Source organism: Neofelis nebulosa, chromosome 10 (genome assembly GCF_028018385.1).
Source record: "Neofelis nebulosa isolate mNeoNeb1 chromosome 10, mNeoNeb1.pri, whole genome shotgun sequence".
Taxonomy (NCBI): Eukaryota; Metazoa; Chordata; class Mammalia; order Carnivora; family Felidae; genus Neofelis; species Neofelis nebulosa.
Genome location: NC_080791.1, coordinates 12560418 through 12584548, shown reverse-complemented (window position 1 = coordinate 12584548; position 24131 = coordinate 12560418). Strand labels below are relative to the sequence as shown.

General features: G+C 36.9%; 1 pseudogene; it reads right to left on the bottom strand.

Moving 5' to 3' along the window:
- LOC131488547 (NXPE family member 2-like) overlaps positions 1–24131 on the bottom strand; it is a 62007-nt pseudogene that overhangs the window by 15820 nt on the left and 22056 nt on the right.

Genomic DNA, 24131 nt, shown 5'->3' with positions numbered 1-24131 from the left:
CACTGTCATTTTGGGGGGCGAGGGTGGTCAAAGGAAGGATGAAGTAGCAGTGGTGTACCATTTATGTTACATGCTGGTAGGAAAGACCTGACTACAGTCAATTGAAAATGAAATGTCCAGTTGACCTTTGAACAACATGGGTTTGAACTGCACAGGTCCACTTAGACCGATTTTTTTTTTTTTTTTTTTTTTTCCCTCTAAAGTATTAGAAATGTACTTCCTCTTAGGATTTTATTAACCTTTTTTCTAGTTTAAGAATACAATATGTAATACAACATATCAAATGTGTTAACTGTTGATAAGTCAATAAGAGACCATTAAAATTTGGGGGAAGAATCAAAAGTTGAACATGAATTTTCTTTTATTTTTAAATTTTTTTCAACATTTATTTATTTTCGAGACAGAGAGCGTGAACAGGGGAGGGGCAGAGAAAGAGGGAGACACAGAATCTGAAGCAGGCTCCAGGCTCTGAGCTGTCGGCACAGCTGTGCTGACAGCTCAGAGCCTGATGCGGGGCTCGAACTCACGGACCTGGAGATCATGACCTGAGCTGAAATCGGACACTTAACCGACCGAGCCACCCAGGTACCCCTGAACATGGACTTTCTACCATTCATGGGGGTCAGTGTTGCTAACCACTGCATTATTTAGGAGTTAACTGTATAAACTAATGTAACGTAAAAGATGAACGGAAGCCCTAAAAGCAATCATAAAACAACACATTTCACAGTAGTGGAGAGAAGCTGGAAGTGATCTAGATTTCTCTTCTTTGCCAATGGCTACTCAGTAGATTCTAATGTCTGTGTGATCAATAAGCAGAAGTATAAAATTGAATTCATGTTTTAACTACCTGATGATCTAAACAGAAATGATTACCTCTTTAGAGGGAGGGGCTAGGGCAAAGCACTTTGTATGTAATACCATACATTGTACTTGGGCTTGCTTTCACATATATATTCTTAAAAAAAAAAAAAAAAAAAAGATTTGTGACCTTTAGTTTTGTCAGAGATTCTTAAAGCCTGAACATTCTAGTCACACTAATGATTATAGGTAACTATAATCACAGCAATTTCACTGGAAATGTGACCAGATTTATACCCTTATTAGGGATTTCAGCTGACCTAGAGAGAAGCAGCCATGATGGATGTGACCTCCTCCATTTCCCTGTACCACAGGAATTCTGGGCACTCAAATTCTTTTTTACTTTTTATTTTGAACATTTTAAAATATTTCTATAAGTGGGTAGAATGGAATAATATAATGAATCCTTGAATACTTATTATCTGGTTTGAACAATGAATAACATTTTAATATATTTATCCATCTATTTTGTTCTGTGTTGGCTGAAGTATTTTAAGGTAAATGTCAGATGAATGACACTTTTACCTCCAAATATATATGTATGTCTCTTTTTTAAAAAAAATTGGCATTTCTCACATAAGGACAATGTCCTTAGCATTTCTAAGATTTATAGTAATGTCTTAAGTTCATCTAATATCCTATTCATATTCAAAGTTCCCCAGTTGCCTCCAAAACCTCTTTAGTCAAACCAGGATCCAATAAATGGTCACACATTCCAATAATTGGATATTCTACCACTTAAAGCTTTTTGGTCTCCTTTTAAGAGAAGCTTATTGAGGCATAATAAAGAAATATACAACTGGAGTTTGGACACTTACATATGCCCATGAAACCATCATTACAATCGAGGTAATAAACCTGTCCATCACCTCAAAGTTTCCTTGTGCCCTTGTATTTTATTTTTTAAATATAATTTATTGTCAAGTTGGCTAACATCCAGTATATACAGTGTGCTCTTGGTTGTGGGGGTAGATTGCCATGATTTACTACTTACATACAACACCCAGTGCTCATCCCAACAAGTGCCCTCCTCACTCCTGTCAATCTTCAGTTTGTTCTCTGTATTTAAGAGTCTCTTAAAATTACCTCCCCCCTTCGGTTTGTGGCTATTTTCCCCTATCCTTCCCTCATGGTCTTGTGTTAAGTTTCTAAAGTTCCACATATGACTGAAAACCTACATCTTTCTTGCAGTTATTTCACTTAGTGTAATACCCTCCAGTTGCATACACCTTGCTGCAAATGACAGTATTTGATTTTTTCTCATTGCAAAGTAGTATTACATTGTGTATATATAAACCTCATCTTCTTTATCAATTGATCAGTTAATGGACATTTAGGATCTTTCCATAATATGGCTGTTGGTGAAAACACTGCTATAAACATTTTGCTTCATGCTTCTGTGTGTGTGAGAGTGTGTGAGAGTTACCACATCTTCCTAATGAATGAAGGGGGCTTTTTTTAAGTATATTGACCACCATGTGCATAAAGAGGCAGAGCACCTCCCCCAACTGAGGCTCCTTTGTTTTAGAGATCTTGGCTGGTTTCACCAGTGTTTTTTTTTTTTTTTTTTTTTTATTCTCACACTTGATTGTTCTTCTGTTGAAACTTACAATGAAGAGCAAGACTGCAAGATCCAAAGCCTTCATCCTCAATCCCAGTATAGGCAGAACCCTAGGTCTATAGGAACTTTTTTTTTTTTTTTTTAAGTGTTCTTCTTTATTTTTGAAACAGAGAGCATGAGCCGGGGAGGGGCAGAGAGAGGGAGGGACACAGAATCCGAAGCAGGCTGCAGGCTCCCAGCTGTCAGCACAGAGCCTGATGTGGGGCTTGAACTCACAGACTGTGACATCATGACCTGAGCTGAAGTTGGACACTCAACCGACTGAGCCACCCAGGTGCCCCTAGCAACTTTTGTTCCACTCGTGATCTTGCTGTGCTGTGTAATTTTCAGGCCTTGTAAGTAAAACATTTTTTTTTTCAAAGTTTCCCAATGGTTCTTACCTGAGGATGTCTTGTAATCCTAACCACAAGGGCCAGTCCAATCCCAACATTGGTTACTGATATACTGGTAAAACCTCGTATGACAACAGATGTTACCTAAGTTACAGCTCAATTCAAAAGCAGTGAAGCCAACATTTAAGCCAGAATCTAAATCTTGTTGCTTAATTGTAAAACCAAAGTTTAATTGTAGGACCTAACAGCAAAATGTCCATAATAAAGTTAGTAAATGTTAGTAAAGTAAAATATTTGGATGACATGTTGGCAATGAGATTATGTTCAAAAGTAGGGTAAATGCTGGCAATGATTTGAGGGCATACATTTTTTACATCACCTAATAACCAGCAATAAAAGGTAAAAAGTGAATGCTACCCCGGACCACCACCTCTGAAAAGGATAAAAAATGACCGAATTATAATGTCTGCATCAAAATTTTACTATTTCATAACCATTATCTTGCTTATGTCTCATAAAGCTCTGAAACCTAAGAACTGAGCACAGTTACACAGATGGGGGAAGGGTGGACATGTCTGTGAAGCAGAGCACCTCTCTGTCAAGAGTGGGCCATAGGGACTTAAAATATTCTTTTGATACTATAATTCAGAGTTGGTTGGACTGCGCTGCACTCTTAGCTCCTTGAATCTGATGAGCCTGAGTGAATAAATGGAAAAACTGGGCTATGAAGCATTTAGTTTATTAAAATTAGGCCTTTTAACATTTTAGAGTAGAACTATCCTGAGGCATGCATCTTTTCCTTGAAATGCCAATCTGAACAACAGATTGAACAAAGAACATAATCCATGGTATATATCCCCAAGTGTTGGTTGTTAATGTTGATTTTGATAAAGACAGTAACAGCTTACATTGAGCGCTTACATTGTTCCAGACTTATTTTACTAAGTACTTTAGTTTAATCCTAGCAAGTAGATAATTATCCATTTTGCAGATGGTGCAGCTGAGGTACGGAGAGGTTAAGTAACTTGTCCGAGGATGCACGGCTAGTAAAGGACAAAGCTGGGATTCAAATCCAGGCTGTTGAGAACTCGAGCTCTTAATCACTATTTGACTCTGATTGTGATCATTTATTGTCAGATACATTCATCATTCAAACAACCATCCATTCGTTCATTGATCCAGTAGTTACATATTGAGTGCTTCTTGTATCCCACACAATTATGCTGGGCATTATAGATAGAAAAATAAGACCAGAACTCTTCCCTTAAAGTGGAATCTAGTGAACACTTTTTCCTTGACAGACTTATCTTTAGGACAATTCATCCAAGCTTTTAAGTTTGTCCTGTTCCAAAGTCTCCAGCCAACTCTTTGAGAACTTAAACTTTCCTGGGGCCCAAACAATTCGGGTGACCCTTACCTCAAAACAGACCCAGAAGGAGGACCCACTGGGCCCACATCCTAGTCCTGGCTTAAGGGGAGAGAGCCATTTACAAGATAAAAGAGGGAGTAAAAAACAAACAAACCAACCCACTCTATCAGAACAGTGGAGGGAAACCAGGGAATGTATGCCCCAAGCAGTGTGTGGTGTATTTACTTGTACCTATTGTTAATCTTCCCAAATCCTTCTCTCTGTGAGGCCTGTAGTATTATTTCAAATTTGCAAATGAGAAAACAAACTCATCAAAGCTAAGTGGCTTTTTGAAGGTCAACCAACTAGTTAAGTAGTGAAGATGACCTTTAAATTTAAGAAGGTTTAACCAAAGGCGGATGCTCTTTCCACTATGGCAGATACTTCAAGCCTTCCAAGTTTGCTGGAGTTGGCTCATGTAGTCTGATGAGATAGGATTGTGGTAGAGGCCCTTCCCTAAGGAATGTGGTGAAAATCCTTTAAGACCAGGTAAGGCAACCTAGCTATGAGCGTGTATGTACCATTTCTCACGACTCTGTAACATAAGACAACACAATCAGACCATATGTCTGTATGTTACCAGGTATGGGAGACAAGTAGAAATTTTATTAAAGGCTACACCCCACTGTGCTCAGGGCTCAGTTTTTCAGGTATGAACCCACTGAGCCTGTGGCAGCACAAATACAGTTGCTTCCTAGGAAAAAAAAAAAAAAAGCCTCATTGTCACAACTCTCTGTGCAAACCTCAGTTCTGTTACGTGATTATGTGTATCTCCTCCATTTCCACGTTCAGTGATACCATGTTGGTAGTTTGAAATCAGTCCTGGAGGAGTGCTTAATACCACAGAAGGTGGCAGGTGTTACAAATGAGGGCTCTTTGAGTTCAGTTTGCTGAACACTTACCTGCACACCTGTGGGATCTGTTAAATGGAGAACTGCCATGTGACCTAGGTTAGAAATGACTCTTAGCTAGTCTGCATGGTGGAATGAGGGAAAGCCAGCCAAATGGTAACCAAGTAAAGCAGTCTAAAAGGACTGTATGCCAAAGGCCAGCAAATTTTGCCGTAAAGGTCCAGATGGTAAATGCATTAGGTTTTGCTGGCCTTGTATTTATTTTTGGAAACCTTTACAAAGGTAAAAACCATTCTTCTCTCACAGGCCGTATAAAAACAGGCTGCAGACTGGATTTGGCTGGCAGCCATTAGTTTGCTGACCCCTGCTATAAACTAGTACCAGATATATAGAAAAGCCAAACCTATTTGTTTTAATTACTCTTAGAGAAAGCATTCTTTGTGATTGGGAGGAATACTGTCCTCATCTGCTTAGAGCATGGAACACTGCAACACCACCTACCTACCCACTAAAGGACATTAGCCTGATAGCAAACTGCCTGCTGAGTAGAGCACGTGACACAGAGAGAGGGGCAGAGGAAGAGACCAAATCCAGCAGGCTCCACACTCAGCACAGAGCCCCATGTGGGGCTCAATCCCACCCCGCTGGGATCATGACTTGAGCCGAAATCAAGAGTCAGACTCGCAAACAACTGAACCATCCAGGTGCCCCACGACAGATCTTTTTAATCACAGAGCTTCTACTTGGCTTAGTGGGATATGTAATTTTGATCGCCAGAATCCCTTTTGTCAGGAAGTGGAATAGAAAAGGAGGCATAGAGACCTACTTTGGCTGCATCCAGAGTAAGGGAGGGTAGAGACGAGCTTCCTGGTGTCGAGCCCCACAGAGTCTGCTTTTCTTGTCAACCATGCTGACAAAGCTTTCACAAGGTTTGTGAATTATCCATTTTGGGAGTTGCTTCTCTCCACTTACCATAGGGTCCTATGGTGAGAAGTCAGACAACAGGTTTGGATGAGCACTTAGGAGGGATATGGACAAGGCACATGTACATACAAAACCTTGGGGCCTTGGGGAACATACTGGAGAGGATGGTTTAGGGTGTGATTCTAAAATTGATCTATTGCCAGGGTGGATGTAGCCGAATTACATTGGAGGACTATATGAGAAGATAGCTTACTGGGAATCACTCAGGAAAAGTCTTATCTGGGTTGATCAAAAGTTAAATCTAGCAATCCGTGTCTTCCAAAGGCTCCTGAGGTACCTGTGGCACCCAGGCTAATGGGGGAAGCTTGCTCTAAAGGTGCCCTGTTAGGAGAAAGCATTAGTTCTCAGAGTGTGCCTGCAGTCTTCAGATGTTTGGGTAGTTCTCAAAAACAAAGAAAAAGAAAACCACTTAAACTTGTTACATTTCATAAATGGGTAATGAAATACGTTCCTTCACACCCCTCCTTAAGCTATTTTAAGGTGAGTTTCTGTCACCTGTTTAAAGAAAAAAGTCTTGACTACAAAGGAATAAAGCCATGAAAGGATGTATATAATTGTCAAGCAAAATTATGATTTTCCTAAAACTCCTCTATATTTTTGTTAAAAATTATTTTCTCAAAGGTGAGGCATGAATTATGAGTCAGTTAATATTTTTTAAATTTTAATTGCAGTGTAAATAGAGAGTTATATTAGATTCAGGTATACAATATAGGGATTCACCAATTCTATCCATCACTCCAGTACTCATCATGATAAGTGTGCTCTTAATTCCCATCACCTCTTTCACCCATTACCCACCCACCTCCCCTCTGGCAACCAACAGTTTGTTCTCCATATGTAAGAGTCTGGTTTTTTTGTTTGTCTCTTTCTTTCTTCATTTGTTTTCTTATAGTCCACATATGAGTGAAATCTTATGGATCTTTCTTTGACTTACTTCACTTGACACAACATCCTCTTGTCCATCCATGTTGTTGCAAGTGGCAAGACCCCATTTCCTTTTTATGGCTGCATGATATTTATGTAGGTACCACATCATCTTTACCCATTCATTATTGGCAGACACTTGGGTTGCTTTCATAATTTGGCTATTGTAAATAATACTACAATACACATATGGTGCATATCTCTTTTTGAATTAGTGTTTTCATATTCTTTGGGTAATTACCCAGTATTGAAGTAACTGGGTCATATGGTAATTGTACTTTTAAATTTTTGAGGGAACTTCATACTGTTTTCCACAGTGGCAGCTGCACCAGTTTGCATTCCCACCAACAGTGCAAGAGGGTTCCTTTTTCTCCACATCTTCGCCAACACTTCTTGTGTTTTTGGTTTTAGGGATTTTGACAGGTGTGATGTAATACCTATTGTGGTTTCAGTTTGCATTTCCTTGTGATTAGTGGTATTGAACATCTTTTTATAAGCAGGGTTGGGCCTGGTTAGTACTTGGATGGGAGAACATCTTTTTATGTGTCCATTGCTCATCTGTATGCCTTCTTGGGAGACATGTCTATTCATGTCTTCCGCCCATTTTTTAATTGGTTTATTTTTGGCTACGATAAAAGTTCTTTATATATTTTGGAGACATAATATGCACATGTATAATTGTGTATATAAGCATATATACACACATACATACATATACATGTGTGTACACATGCATATCCACAAGAACATATATACACACAAACACATGGATACACATTAACATATACACATGCATATCTGGGTACATATATATATATACGTCTATCCTTTTATTGGATCTCATTTGTAGATATCTTCTCCCATTCAGTAGGTTGCCTTTTAGTTTTGTTGATTGTTTCCTTTACTACACAGAAGCTTTTTATTTTGACATAGCCCTGATAGTTTATTTTTGCTTTTGTTTCCTTTGCTTCAGGAGACCTATCTAGAAAAATGTTGCTGCAGCCAGTGTCAGAGACCTTACTGCCTGTGCTCTTTTCTATGATTTTTAAGGTTTCAAGTCTTACTTTTAGGCCTTTATTCTTTTTGAGTTTATAGTTGTGTGTGGTATAAGAAAGTGGTCTACTTTGATTGTTTTTTTATGTAGCTGTCCTGTTTTCCCAACACCATTTGTTGAAGAGACCATCTTTTTCCCATTGCATGTTCTTGCTGTGTTGAAGATTAATTGACCATATAATTGTGGGTGTATTTCTGGGTTCTCTATCCTTTTCTATTAATCTATGTGTCTCTTTTTGTGGCACATAGATCATACTGTTTTCATTATTACAGGTTTGTAGTGAATCTTGAAATCTGGGATGGTGATACCTCCAGTTTTGTTCTTTTTCAAGATTGTTTTGGCTATTTGAGATCTTTTGTGATTCCATACTAGTCTTCAGATTATTCTAGTTCTGTGAAGAATGTTGTTGATGTTTTGATAGGGATTGCATTAGATGTGTAGATTGCTTTGGCTAGTATGGACATTTTAACACTATTTGTTTTCCCAATCCATAAGCATGGAATATCTTTCCATTTGTTTGTGTCCTCTTCAGTTTTTTTCATGAGAGTTTTATAGTTTTTAGAGTATAGGTCTTTTATCCCCTTGGTTAAGTTTAATGCTAGGTATTATATTATTTTTGGTGTAATTGTAAATGGGATTTTTTTTTAATTTCTACTTCATTATTAATGTATTGATATCCATGGACTTCAGTATATTGATTTTGTATCCAGTGACCTCAGTCTGTTCATTTATTAGTTCTAGTAGTTTTTTGGTGGAGTCTTTAGGGTTTCCTATATAGAGAAACATGTCATCTGCAAATAGTGAATATTTTACTTTTTCCTCACCAATTTGGATGCCATTTATTTCTTTTTGTTTTCTGATCGCTGTGGCTAAGACTTCCAATACTATGTTGCGTAAAAATGGTGAGAGTGGACATCATTCTCTTGTTCCTAATCTTAGGGGGAAAGCTCTCAGTTTCTCACCATTGAGTATAATGTTTCCTGTGAGTTTTTTCTATATGGCCCTTAGTATGTTCAGGTATGTTCCCTCTAAATCTACTTTGTTGAAGGTTTTATTGTGAATGAATATTGTACTTTGTCAAATGCTTTTTCTGCATCTATTGAAATAATCATAGGCTTTTTATCCTTTCTCTTAAATGATGTATCACATTGATTTGCAAATACTGAACCACCCTTGCCTCCCAGAAATAAATCCCATTTGATAATGGTAAATAATTCTCTTCATGTAATGTTGGATTTTGTTTGCTAATATTTTGTTGAGGAATTTTCCATCTGTGTTCATCAAAGATCTTGGCCTGTAGTTCTCTTTTCTCTCTCCCTCTTTAGTGTCTTTATCTGGTTTTCCTGTAGGGGTAATGCTGGTCTCAGAGAATGAATTTGGAAGTTTTCCTTGCTCTTTTCTAGAATAGTTTGAGAAGAATAGATTTTAACCCTTGCTTAAAGGTTTGGTAGAAGCAATAGCACTGCTAGGAATTTGCCCAAGGGATACAGGAGTCCTGATGCATAGGGGCGCACTTGTACCCCAATGTTTATAGCAGCACTTTCAACAATAGCCAAATTATGGAAAGAGACATAAATGTCCATCAACTGATGAAGGGGTAAAGAAGTTGTGGTTTATATATACAATAGAATACTACTTGGCAATGAGAAAGAATGAAATACGACCTTTTGTAGCAACATGGATGGAACTGGGGGGTGTTATGCTAAGTGAAATAAGTCAGGCAGAGAAAGACAGATACTGTATGTTTTCACTCTTAGGTGGATCCTGAGAAACTTAACAGAAGATCATGGGGGAGGGGAATAGGGAAAAAAATTAGAGAGGGAGGGAGGCAAACCATAAGAGACTCTTAAAAACTGAGAATAAACTGAAGGTTGATGGGGGGTGGGAGGGAGGGGAAAGAGGGTGATGGGAATTGAGGAAAGCATCTGTTGGGATGAGCACTGGGTGTTGTATGGAAACCAATTTGACAATAAATTTCATATTAAGAAAAGAAAAAAAAATAATAAATGTTGGGTAGAATTCACCTGTGAAGCCATCTGGTCCTGGACTTTGGCCATTACTTTAAATTCTCTATCAGGCATATAGCTGATCTCTGTTTCGCTTTGCTATTTTGCTCTGATTTTTGTCCTCTTTTTTCATTTGGGACATGTTCCTCTGTCCCCTCATTTTGTCGAAATCTATCAGTGTCTCTTTGTTAGGAAAGTCAGCTGTATCTCCTGCTCCTGAAAATAGTGACCTCATAAGTAAAAGCTCCTGTAGTGCCCTGCAGTGCAATGTCCCCTGTTCACCAGGAACTTGACACTTTAGGGATGCCTCATGTGTGTTGTATATATCCTATTGTTGAGGCTGAGCTGCCTTTGCCTTTAGTACAGTCATCTATAATGGCTCTCTTTGCTTGTTCTGTGCTCCCAGAGCAGAGCCAACTGATTTTTAGTGTCCAGTTGTTAAAATCCACTGATTGCCCTTCTTGTTTTCAAAGCCAAATGTTAGGGGTATTTGTCTTTACAGTGTGGGTCCTTGACCCTGGGGTGCCGGCATGGGGATCTGCTCCTCTCCCTTCTCTGCACATGGGGCATCCCTCCCTCCCATGGGTAGTCCTGAAGTTTTGTCTCCTGATGGCGTCTCCACCCTTTCTACCCTCTTTGATGTAGTCATTTCTCTACATTTATCTGTACAGAGTCTGTCCTGCCAATCTTCAGATCATTTTCTGGTTTATTTACACCGATGTGGCTCTTATCTCGTTGTGTTCATGGGGACAAGGTGAGCCCAGGATCCTCCTACTCCATCATCTTCCCTGGAAGTCCTTCTTGACTAATATTCAGTTAACATTTTGATCTTTCTGAACATATTTTTACATTATTACAGTGTTTTGTTTGTATGTGTTAAATTAATATTCTATTGGTTTCTATTTGATTTTCTATGCTCACTATGGAACAAAGACTTAAGAATAGATTATTAAAAGTAAAGATAGTGATAAAATTAGTAACATAAATACTTAAGTAATTTTTAAACATAAAGAGCTTATTTTTAAATACATGTGAATGTGGTGATTTTATGCAATTAAGTAAAGAAAGTATACAAAGGCAATATAACCATGAATCTCTGGTAATTAAATTTTATGGCATCAATAATCTATTTGTCCTTTGGGTACTATTTTTTATGAGATTTTGTCAAATATGCAGTAGAAGAAAAATATTTGATGTCTATGTTTCCTTCATTTCTGTCAATGGACTCTGGCCCAAGAGTTGGCATATGGTCCAGGCTTGACAATCAAGGTCCATTATCCCCTTGGCTATTGGCACTGGTTCCAACATGGACATGTAACCCAAACTGGGACAACCAGAGTCTTCTCTGTTTTCTATCTATATGTATACACTAGGAGAGGGTCTCTGGGATTACAACTCACAAGGACATGTTACCTTTTCCAGCTGTCACATGTAAAGATCCCACCTGAAAATGAAACCAACACAGAAACACAGAGCCAAAAGATGGCAAGGGGGAGACAGAGAACTAACATTGTACTTTAAGCATCTGGATGCAACACCCCTCAACTTTTCTGCCCTCTCTGTACTTTCCAGTTATGAGTTAATACATTCCTTCCCATCCCTCATTAAGGAGTTTGAGGTGGATTTCTATTACCTGTAAAAAAAAAAAATGTTCTGTTTAACACAAAAGTGGAAAGCCATCAAAGATTTCATACTTGGCATACAAAGCACAGTCCTCTCTCTGCTAAAGCAATGTGCTTTTCTCTAGGACAAGAACAAAATATTGCCTTCCAGTATGAATTTGATGAATTCTATCAATAAAGTCAAAGGAAAAGCTAGAATTACCAAGCTATCACTCAGTATTGCATTCCTCATCAAGAGAAAAGGTACAAGTCAAACCACTGATGAGTTTATAAAGCCAGTCATGAGTTAATGACAAACATGGTCAGAGCTAAATCCGAATGAACTACTGACAAAATTCTTTCATCAAATGATAGTGCTGTACAAACATTATGTCAGTAGCATACAGTGTCAATTGAAAGGTATGTACTAGACGCATTTTGCTTTGTGGAAGTGATAATGTGGAGTATGAAAAAGTCCTTGGCATCTGTACACATTTATAAGAGATGGAAGCACTTGATGACTTTTTGCTTCTGGTTGTCATCGAAAACTCCTGCTCTAGAGGAGGAATTTTCATGAGCATTATTTTGTGAACTATGGTGTCGAATGGAAAGGAACACTGGGATTATTCCTAATGGAGCAGCAGCTATGTGTACAGCGTGCCATACCTGAAGCCACTTGACTTGCTCTTTTATTAAAGGAACAGTTTTTAAAAACCGTGCTTCCTAATGTTGATTTGTTATGGAAGAAGGTAAGGAATTCAAGTCATTATTGGTTACTGAGCAACTGACACAAATTGATTTCAGCAGGTTGGGCAAAAAAAAATGAAATACTCTTGACTCTCACATTAAAGTTTATTTGCTACGAAAGGAAAAGAACATACATCAGGAATTTGTGTGGTAAAAAAAAAAACATAACATGAAATTTACCATCTTAACCATTTTTAAATTTACAGTGCAGTAGCATTAGGTATATTCACTTTGTTGTGCAATTGATCTCTAGAACTTCTATCTTGCAACACTAATACTCTATACCCACTAAACATTAATATCCCCCTCCTCAACATTTGGTATTTGCTTTTCTACTTTGTTTTTATGATTTTGACTATTTTAGAAACTTTGTATGACTGGAATCATACAATATTTATCCTTTATTGACTGGCTTATTTCCCTTAGAAGTCCTCAACATTTATCCACGTAGCATGTGACAGAATCCCTTTTTAGAGACGGTATTGTATTACAGTGTATGTGTATACCCCGTTTTCTTTACCTGTGCATATGTTGATGAACATCGGGTTGTTGCCCTGTCTTGACTATCATGAACAATACTGCAGTGGACATGAAAGTGTATATTATCTCTTTAAAACCTGATTTTAGTTCTTTGGGATGTATACCCAGAAGTAGAATTTTTGGGTCACATGGTAATTCTAGTTTTAACTCTTTGAGGATCCCCCGTATGGTTTTCCATAATAGCTGTATCAGTTTACATTCACACTAACAGTACACAAGTGTTCTAACGTCTCCACATCTTCACTAGTACTATTTTCTGTTCTTAGGATAGTGGTCATCCTGGTGTGTGAGGTGATTATCTCATTGTGTGTGTAATTTTTTAATTTTTTGATTAAAATTTTTTTAATGTTTATTTATTTTTGAGAGAGAGAGAGAGTACGTATGTGGGAGGGGCAGAGAGAGAGAGGGAGACATAGAATCCAAAGCAGGCTCCAGGGTCCAAGCTGTCAGCACAGAGCCAGATGCGCGCTTGAACCCACAAACCATGAGATCATGACCTCAGCCGAAGTTGGATACTTAACCAACTGAGCCACCCAGGTGCCCCTCTTCTTTAATTTATTTCAACAATGTTTTATATTGCAAGTGTACAAGTCTTTCACCTCCTTGGTTAAACTTATTCCAAAGTATTTCATTCTTTTTGATGCTATGGAAAATGGGACTGTTGTTTTTCAGATTTGTCATAGTTAGGTATAGACATGCAACTGATTTTTACGTGTTGATTTTGTGTCCTGCAACTTAGTAAATTTATTAGTTCTAAGAATTCTGTTGTGGAATCTTTAGGATTTTTTAAATATAAGATAGTATCATCTGCAAACATAATTTTACTTCTTTTCCAATTTGCCCCTTATTTCTTTTTCTCATATAATTGCTCTGGCTAGGACTTCCAGTCCTATGTTACATAGTAGTGGTGAATGTGCTACAAGCCCTTGCTTTTTCCTGATCTTGGAGGAAAAGCTTGCAGACTTTCCCTATTGAATATGATGATAGCTGTGGGCTTTTGATATACAGACTTTATTATTTTGAGGTAGTTTTCTTCTATTCCTAGTTTGTCAGATGTTTTTCTCATAAAAGGACATAGAATTTTCTCAGATGTTTTGTTCTGCATTGACTAAGACTGTGGCTTTTGACCTTTATTTTGTCAATGTAGTGTATTACACTGATTTTTAATAAGCTGAGCTATCCTTGTTTCCAGATATAAATTCCACTTGTTCATGACATACAATCCTTTCAATATGCTGATGAATTCACTTTATTAGTATCTTGTTTAGGATTTGTGCATTAATATTTAACAGGGATAGTGGTATGTAGTTTTCTTTTTGTGCCTTTGTGTGGTTTTAGTATTGGAGTAATGCTGGCTTCCCAGAATGAGTTAGTCAGTGTTCCCATCTTCTATTCTTTGTAAGATTTGGGGATGGTTTGGTGTTAATTATTCTTTAAATGTTATGTAGAATTCTCCAGTGAAGCCATCTGGTTTGGGACTTTTCTTTTTGGGGGAGGTTTTTGATTACTGCTTCAATAAACTCCTTGTATTAAAAGTAATTATATATATTTCTAAATGTATTCCTGAGTCAGTCTTGGTAGGTTATATGGTTCTAGGAATTTTTCCATATCTTCTGGGTTGTCCAATTTGTTGTCCTATCCAGTTTTTCAGCACCATTTATTGAAAAGACTCCTTGGTACTATTTTTGCTGCATCCCAGAAGTTTTGATATGTTGTGTTTTTATTTTCACTTGTCTCCAAGTATTTTCTAAATTTTATTTATTCTTTGAACAATCGATAAAGAATGCAGTGTTTAATTTCCACATATTTGTATTTTCTGTTTTCCTTATGCTAATGATTTCTAGTTTCATTCCATTGTGCATACATCCACTGTGTATACTTTTTTCTTCTGAAAGAAGCCTGATAATTCCAGTCAGGAGCCTTTTTACCATTTCAAATGGCTTACTCAAGTCTTACACATTAGCAATATAGTCGATATCTGCAGTGACCTGAAACTATCGCTTCAAGGCCAAAACATTATAAAATATGTAAACACCAGAATTTCTCTAAAAAACTGAGCCAGAAGTTAATGACTTAAAAGTCAAGACCTTAACACTTAACATTTGATTATTTTACTCATCATAAAATTAATAAAATACCACTGACTTATTTTTAAAATACATCCAAATACAACAAAACTTAAAAAAAAAAAACTCTCCAGAGACCAATGAAAGCAAATACTGTGCTGTCATTATAGTGCCACTAGGTACACGTGTCTGTTGAACACTTGAAATGTGATTGTTGCAACCAAGGAGCTAATTTTTCACTTCACTTAAACAGTCACATGTGACTTACAGCAATTCTGTTGTACGATGCAGCTCTGGAACAAGAAAAATAATAGATTCTCATTATTTTATACTAATGATCGCATTTGCATTAGAGCATGTGAGATGGGGTGGAAAGCATGTTATAGAGTGACATAGACAAACTTTAGTGTATTCAGAGAAGAGCCATGGTAAGAAAACTGTAAACTTCGTTGTATTGGAACTAGAATGAAGAAATTTGAAGTGGCCTTGGAGGGAAAATGCTAACTCATGTAAGCAGGTAAGATTGCAGTACATGGAAGAATGCATTTATTTTGAAGGTTTCCTTTAGGGGCTCCTGGCTTCCTCGCTCAGTAGAGCATGTGACTCTTGATCCTGGGGTTGTGAGTTCGAGCCCAAGTTTGGTCTTGGAGATTACTTAAGAAAAAAATCTTTTTTAAAAAAAAGTTTTCTTTAAAAAGAAATAGAACTAGTGGGTAAGTTTGATACAAGAAAGAGCTTTCTATGTGTGTTCCTTTGGTGAGAGGATCCCAGTCCTAACCTGTGTGATTGGGCTATGGCATTAATGCTAAAGTATTGTAGTTTCACTTCCTCTCACTAAGAAACACATTTCAAATGTGGAGTAAACAGTTCCACTCTTGAGACCTTGAACATGTTAATGGGAAAAGTGCATAGTTTAATGCTGAAAGGAATATTTAGAGACATTTATAAAGTCATTTTGGGTCCTCTGGAGGGTATCTCATCTCATAATTTTGGGGTCAGCAGGAAGCAGGGTTTCAGGATCTGTATGTTGACTTGATACTTGGTTTCTCTCAATGCATTGATGGGTGTTTGTGATCTCTGATTCTTACTGGAATTTAAAGAACAACTGGTTACCAAATTCCATTTTCTCTAAACTTAAATTATTTAGACTCTTCGTTTCTGGGCAATGCATTTCTTACAATTAAATTATGAATGATGATCTTTTCTGTCCTCACACTAAGCACTAGAGACATTCCTTTCAACTTTGGTTTTCTCTTCATCGCAGCATTATTCACAATTGCCAAAAAGTAGAAACAACCCAAGTGTTAATTGATAGATGGTGGATAAACAAAGTGTGTGTACATATACAATGAAATATTATTCAGCCTTAAAAAAGGAAATTCTTACATAGGCAACAACATAGATAAAATTTGACATTATGTCAAATGAAATAAGCAGATACAAAAGACAAATACTGTATAATTCCACTTTATGAGCTATACATAGAACATTCTAATTGATAGAGACATTAGAATGGTGGTTGCCAGGTCCTGGGGATAACAGAGAATGAGGGGTTAGTTTATGGGCATAGAGTTTTTGTTTGGGATGATGAAAGGTTCTGGAGCTAGATCATGATAATGTTTGTATAACAGTATGAATATGAATGTATCTGAATTGCACAGCCACTGAATTGTACACTTAAAAATTGTTTAAATGGGGATACCTGGGTGGCTTGGTCACTTGAGCATCCAACTTCAGCTCGGGTCATGATCTCACAGTTTGTGAGTTCGAGTCCCGCGTTGGGCTTGCTGCTGTCGGCTCAGAGACCACTTTGGATCCTCTGTATCCCTCTCTTTCTGCTCCTCCCTGCTCACGTGCATTCTTGCATATTCTCTCTCTCTCTCTCTCTCTCTCTCTCTCTCTCTCTCTCTCTCTCTATCTCTCTCTCAAAAATGAGTAAACATTTTAAAAAATGTTTCAATGGTAATTTTTATGTTCTGTATATTCTGTATTTATTACATTAATTTGTTTTAATTTCATTTCTTTATTCTTGGATTACATTAAATTGTCCTGGTAGTCTAAGTTAGGTCATCTATAGAGAATAGCTAGTACTGTTTTTCTGTATTTTTCCTCTAGCAAATAGAGTATAAGGACATGTTAATATGATTTCAGGGTGCCTGGGTGGCTCAGTTGGTTGAGTGTCCAACTTTGGCTCAGGTCATGATCTCACAGTTTGTTAGTTCAAGCCCCATGTCAGGCTCTGTGCTGAGAGCTTGCTCAGAGCCTGGAGCCTGCTCCAGATTCTGTCTCCCTTTCTCTCTGTCCCTGCCCCGCTCACACTCTGTCTCTGTCTCACAAAAATAAACATTTTTTTAAAATTAAAAAAAAAAAAGTTAATAAGATTCCCAGTCACATAATCAGGTGGATGAGCATTATTAGCACCGTATGCAATAGTCCTCTCCCAAACATCAATAATACCCACATCGAAATCCACAAAAATATCCTTCACAATAAGATTTTTAATACAACCATGGAAATGACTAATCATCTCTGGTATTTTCAGTTTTAAGATCAACTTGGTCTCTGGGCTTTGTGAGAGTGGACATTCAATGGCCTTTTGAACATTAATGGCCTTCTGAATGAAAATTTTGACAGGAGAAGGTCTGAGGTGCTGGCCAGGGGTAATGACAATGGCTGTGTCATTGTCTCTGACTGCTCGATCAATTTTCCTTGGGATATAGTTTTCATTACCAAACAGATGTTTGGTAATACATGGAGGACCATGCTTTTTCCACTGAATCAAAATATGTCTTGTGGCATCCAGAAGTATACATGTTTTAAAGACCCCAATTCCATGATGATCAAAATATTTTAAGTCTGATGGAAAACAAGTCAATAATTCTTTGTAACTAAATGAAATTAATTATATAATTTTTAAATGTACATATTTGTAAAATTCTGACCAAGATAATTTCTAATGATAATAGCATTACTGCTAAGGGGAAGAAAAGAACTTTACCAGATGCATTAAAATCTTAACAAAATGGGTGTAGAAAGAGGAAGAAAAACGTTAGTATTTATGAATGAAAAAATAAAATTTGACTTTTAGTTAAAAACCCAAATCCAAATGTTTGGCAAATTAAAAAAACAAACATTATTTTATAAGAAACTCATAAATCAACTAATTTCAAAATAAAAATACATACTTTTCACTACTTTTTGTAAATAGTAAACCCATTGATGCAGTGTTGAATCTTCAATGAGGAAATTAAGTTTTCTCTTCAAGCAGTCATTTTTAATTTGTGTTTAACTTGCTCTATTTACAAAATGCTGTAATCCACCTTCTTTTCACAGTATGACCACTGGGGAAAGGAGTCTTCGTTTAGTCTGACTTTTTCCTATGTTCTCACTCTCTGGCAATAAAAATACGTGCAGTAAACAATTTTTATTACCACAAATTATTTTTGAAACAAATTCCTCATTTTCTCCCTTCTTTTTCTCTTTTCTCTCCACCCTTCTCTATTTATTCTCTCCTCTGTTCAACAAATATTTTTTTAACAAGATCGTGTTAAAGGATGAATTAAAAGTCTCACTTTTGAATAATCTCACTAATGAATGGTTTGTCCTGGAGTAGGGATAATTTTTCTTGTGCATTTGCAATGTTTTCCTCAGGCTTTACCTAGTCCCCCAAGCTACTCAACAGCTAGCCAAATGAGGAGGAAATAAGTGGCCATGAAATAGCAGGCCTCAGTAACTCAGCTAAACATTGTACCAATAACATTGACCTTGGTAACTTGTGAAATTTCCCCTCAAACTCTTCTTCTCCATGGAGAAACCTTGAATATGTTTATGAAATGATGTCACACACATTGTTTATTTTGTGTGCACCAGAATCCGGTTCTCGGGTTAAAATTTCAGTGTTGGGCCCAGGCTGAACATCTTACCAGTGCAGTCTGATAAATGTAGAAAAAGGGAGGGCTGATAGCTCCTTATTCTGAACACTTCACTATAAAAGTAGCCTCAGCTGTATTCATTGACTCACATCATGCTTTCACCCAGGTAAGACTTGGGCCTTTCAAACAAATATCCTTGAAGTATAGTTGATATAAAATGTTATATTAGTTTCAAGTGTACAACATAGTGATTCCACAATTCTGTGCATTACTTAGTGCTCACTACAATAACTATAGTCGTCATCTGTCACCATACAACATTGTTGCAGTATTATTGATTATATTGCCTGTGATGTACTTTTCATCCCCATGACTTAGTTACTTTATAACTGGAAGTTTGTACCTCTGAATACCCTTCACCTATTTGATCGATCTCCCCAGCTTTATATACCTCTGGCAGTAAACACTTTGTTCTCAGAGTCTGTTCCTGGTTTTCTGGGTTTTTTATTTTTATTTTTTATTTTTAGATTTCACACAAAGGAGAAATCCTATCGTCTTTGTCTTTCTGACTTATCTCATTTAACACAATACCCTCTAAGTCCATCCATTTTGTTGCAAATGGCAAGATCCCACTCTTTATAAGGCCTAGTATGCTCCATTGTGTTTATGTATACTGACTGCTTCTCTGTTGCCATTCATCTGTTGATGGACACCTAGGTTACTTTCATATCTTGGCTATTATAAATACTGCAATAAACACAGCAGTGCATATATCTTTTTCAGTTAGTGTTTTCGGTTTCTCTGCATAAATAATCAGTAATTAAATTACTGGATTGCATAGTATTTCTATTTTTAATTTTTTGATGAACCTACATACTTCTTTTCCACAGTGGCCGCACCAATTTACATTCCCACAAACAGTGTACAAGTGTTCCCTTTCATCTACAGCCTCATCAAAGTTTGTTATTTCTTGTCTTTCTGATTCTAGCCATTTTGACAGGTGTAAGGTAACATCTCCTTGTGGTTTTGATTTGCATTTCCCTGAGGATTTGTGATATGGAGGATATTTTCATGTGTCTGCTATCTGTCTTCTTAAAAAAAATGTCTATTCCGGTCCTCTGCTCATTTTTTTTAATGGGGTTGTTTGTTTTGGTGTTGAGTTGTAAAAGATAGTAATATATTTTAGATCTTAACCCCTTATCAGATAAATCATTTGCAAATATCCACTGTAATTCAGTAGGTTGCTTTTTAATTTTGTTGACAGTTTCCTACAGTGTGTGAAGATTTTTGTTGGGTTTTGTTTAATTTATTTAAATTCAAGTTAGTTAACATCCAGCGTAGTATTGGTTTCAGGAGTCAAACCCAGTGATTCATCACTTACACATATAACACCCAGTGCTCATCCCAGCAAGTGCCCTCCTTAATGCTCCTCACTGATTTAGCCCATCTCTCCATCCACTTGCCCTCCAGCAATCCTCAGTTCTCTGTATTTAAGAAATTCTTCTGGTTTCCCTCCCCTTCTGTTTCTATCTTATTTTCCTTCCTATCTCCTATGTTCAGATGAACATGTTTTGTTGCTTAAGTTCCACATGTGAGTGAAATCATATATTTGTCTTTCTCAGACTTACTTTGCTTAGCATAATACACTCTAGTTCTGTCCATGTTGTTGGAAATGGCAAGATTTCATTCTTGTTGATCACTGAGTAGTATCCCATTGTGTGTGTGCGTGCGTGTGCACATACCACATCTTTTAAAAAAAAATTATAAATGTTTATTTGTGAAAGAGAGTGAGAGAGACAGAGTGCAAGTGGGTGGGGGGCTGAGAGGGAGACACCAAATCTGAGGCAGGCTCCAGGCTCTGAGTTGTCAGCACAGAGCCCAGTGCGGGGCTCAAACTCATGGTCTGCAAGATCATGACCTGAGCCGAAGTCTAACACCTAACTGTGAGCCACCCAAGTGCCCCTATCTTTATCCATTTATCAGTTGATGGATATTTGGGCTCTTTCCATAATTTGGCTCTTGTTGATAGCACTATTATAAACATTGGGGTGCATATCCCTTTTTTAATCAGTGTTTTTATATCCTTTGGATAAATACCTAGTAGTGCAATAGCTGGGTTGAAGCATAGTTCTATTTATAATTTTTTGAGGAAACTCCACACTGTCTAGCAGAGTGGCTGCACCAGTTTGCATTCCCACCAACAAGGTAAATGTGTTCCCCTTTCTCCACATCCTCGCAAACATCTGTTGTTTTCTGAGTTGTTCATTCTAGCCATTCTGGCAAGTGTGAGGTGATATCTCATTATGGTTTTGATGTGTAGTTCCTTGATGATGAGTGATTTTGAGCATTTTTTAAATGTGTGTTAGCCATCTGGATGTCTTCTTTGGAAAAGTGATTCTTCTGCCGATTTCTTATCTGGATTATTTGTTTTTGGGTGTTGAGTTTGATAAGTTCTTTATAGATTTTTGGATACTAACCCTTTATCCAATAGGTCATTTTCAAATATCTTACCCCTTTCCATTGGTTGCCTTGAGTTTGGCTGATTGTTTCCTTCACTGGCAGAAGCTTTTTATCTTGATGAGGTCATAGTAGTTCATTTTTGCTTTTGTTTTCCTTGCATCCAGAGATCTGTCGAGTAAGAAGTTGCTATAGCTGAGATCAAAGAGGTTGCTGCCTGCTTTCTCCCCTAGGATTTTTATGGCTTCCTGTCTTATGTTTAGGTCTTTCTTCCATTTTGAGTTTATTTTTGCGTATGGTGAAATAAAGTGTCCAGGTTCATTTTTCTGCATATCACTGTCCATTTTTCCCAGCACCACTTGCTGAAGAGACTGTCTTTTTTCCAATGGATATTCTCTCCTGCTTTGTCAAAGATTACTTGGCCACACATTTGTGGGTCCATTTGTGGGTTTTCTATTCTATTCCATTGATCTGACTTTCTGTTTTTGTGCCAATACCATACTGTCTTGATGATTACGGCTCTGTAATATACCTTGAAGTCTGGGATTCTGGTGCCTCCAGCTTTGGTTTTCTTTTTCAACATCATTTTGGCTACTTGGGGTATTTTCTGGTTGCATACTAATTTTAGAATTTTTATTCTAGCTCTGTGAAGAATACTGGTGTTATTTGATAGGGATTGCATTGAATGTGTAGATTGCTTTGGGTAGTATCAACACTTTGATGGTATTCTTCCAATCCATGAGCATGGAGTGTTTCTCTATTTCTTTGCATCTTTTTACATTTCTTGAATAAGCTTTACACAGTTTTCAACATACAGATCTTTCACATTTTTAGCTAGGCTTATTCCTAAGTATCAAAGGGTTTTTGGTGCAATTATAAATGGGATTGATTCCTTGATTTCTCTTTCTGCTGCTTCATTATTGGTGTATAGAAATGCAACTGATTTCTGTATGTTGATTTTATATCCTGCAACTTTCCTGATTTTTGGTGGAGTCTTTTGGGTTTTGCACATAAAGTATCATGTTTTGTGCAATGAGTGAAAAATTGATCTCTTGTTTGCTGATTTGGATGCCTTCTATTTCATTGTTGTCTGATTGCTGAGGCTAGGACTTCCAGGACTATGTTCAACAACTGGTGAGAGTGGACCTCCCTGTTGTCTTCCTGACTTAGGGGGAAAGCTCTCATTTTTCCCCATTGAGGATGGTATTAACTGTCTTTCATATATGGACTTTACAATGTTGAAGTATGTTCCTTCTATCCTTACTTTCTTGAGGGTTTTATGAAGAAAGGCTACTCTATCTTGTCAAATGCTTTTTCTGTACCTATTGAGAGGATCATATGGTTCTTATCCTTTGTCTTATTAATGTGGTGTATTCACGTTGATTGATTTATTTTTAGTGTAGTCCCAATACTTTATTTTTGCTTTTGTTTACCTTCCCTGAGGAGAACTATCTAAAAATGTTAAGGTTGGTGTCAGAGATTACTGCCTGTTTTCTTCTAGGAGTTTTATAGTTGCAGGTCTCACATTTAGGTCTCTAGTCCAATTTGAGTTTATTTTTGTGAATGATTGTGAGAAAGTGGTCCACTTGTATCATTTTTTATGTAGCTGTCCAGTTTTCCCTGTACCATTTATTGCAGATACTGTCTTTTCCCTATTATGTATTCTTACCTCCTTTGTCATAGATTAATTATGTAAATATGGGTGTATTTCTGGGCTCTTTATCATGTTCTATTGATGTGTCTTCTTTTGTGCCAGTAGCATACTGTTTTAATTCCTATAGCTTTTTAGTACATCTTGAAATCTAGGATTGTGATACCTGCACCTTTGGTCTTTTCCCAAGATTGCTTTGGCTCTTCAGGGTCTTTTGTGCTCCATACAAACTTTAGGATTATTCTAGTTCTGTAAAACAAACTCACTCACTCACTCACTTATAGTCACTCACTATTTTGATAGGGATTGCATTGAATCTGTAGATTTGGGGTAATGAGCACATTTTAATCATACTCCTTGAATCCATAAGTATGGAATATCTTTTTATATATTTGTGAAATACTCAGTTTCTTTCATCAATATCTAATATTTTTCTGAGTCTACTTATTTCATCTCCTTGGTTAAGTTTATTCCTAGGTATTCTTTTTGGTAAAATTGTAAATGGAATTGTTTTCTTAATTTCTCGGACACATCATTTTTAGTGTATAGAAATGCAACCTATTTCTGTAAATTTTATATCCTGCAACTTTACTAAATTCATTTATTATTTCTAGTAGTTTCTTGGAGTCTATAGGGTTTACCATAAACTGAATCACATCTGCAAATAGAGTTTTACTTCTTTGTTACCTTTTTGGATGTCTTTTAATTCTTTTTTCATGTGTGATTACATTGTCTAGGACTTCCAGTACTATGTTAACTAAATGTGATGAGAGTGGACATCTTTGTCTTATTCCTGATCTTAGAGGAAAAGCTAAGCTTCACTGCTGAGTATGATGTCAGCTGTGGGTTTGTCCCATATAGCTTTTTTATGTTGAGGTAGGTACCCTCTAAACCCACCTTGAGAATTTTTATTATAAATATATGTTGAATTTTGTCAAGTGTTTTTTCCTATTCAAATGATCACATGGTTTTAATCCTTCCTCTTCTGAATGTGAGATACATAATATTGATTTGATTTGCAAATATTTAGAAATTCTTGCATCCCTGGAATGAATCCCACTTGATTATAGCAAATAATCCTTTTTTTTCATGAAGTATAGTTGACACAATGTTACATGAAGTTCACATGCATAGCAACACAGTGATTCAACAACTC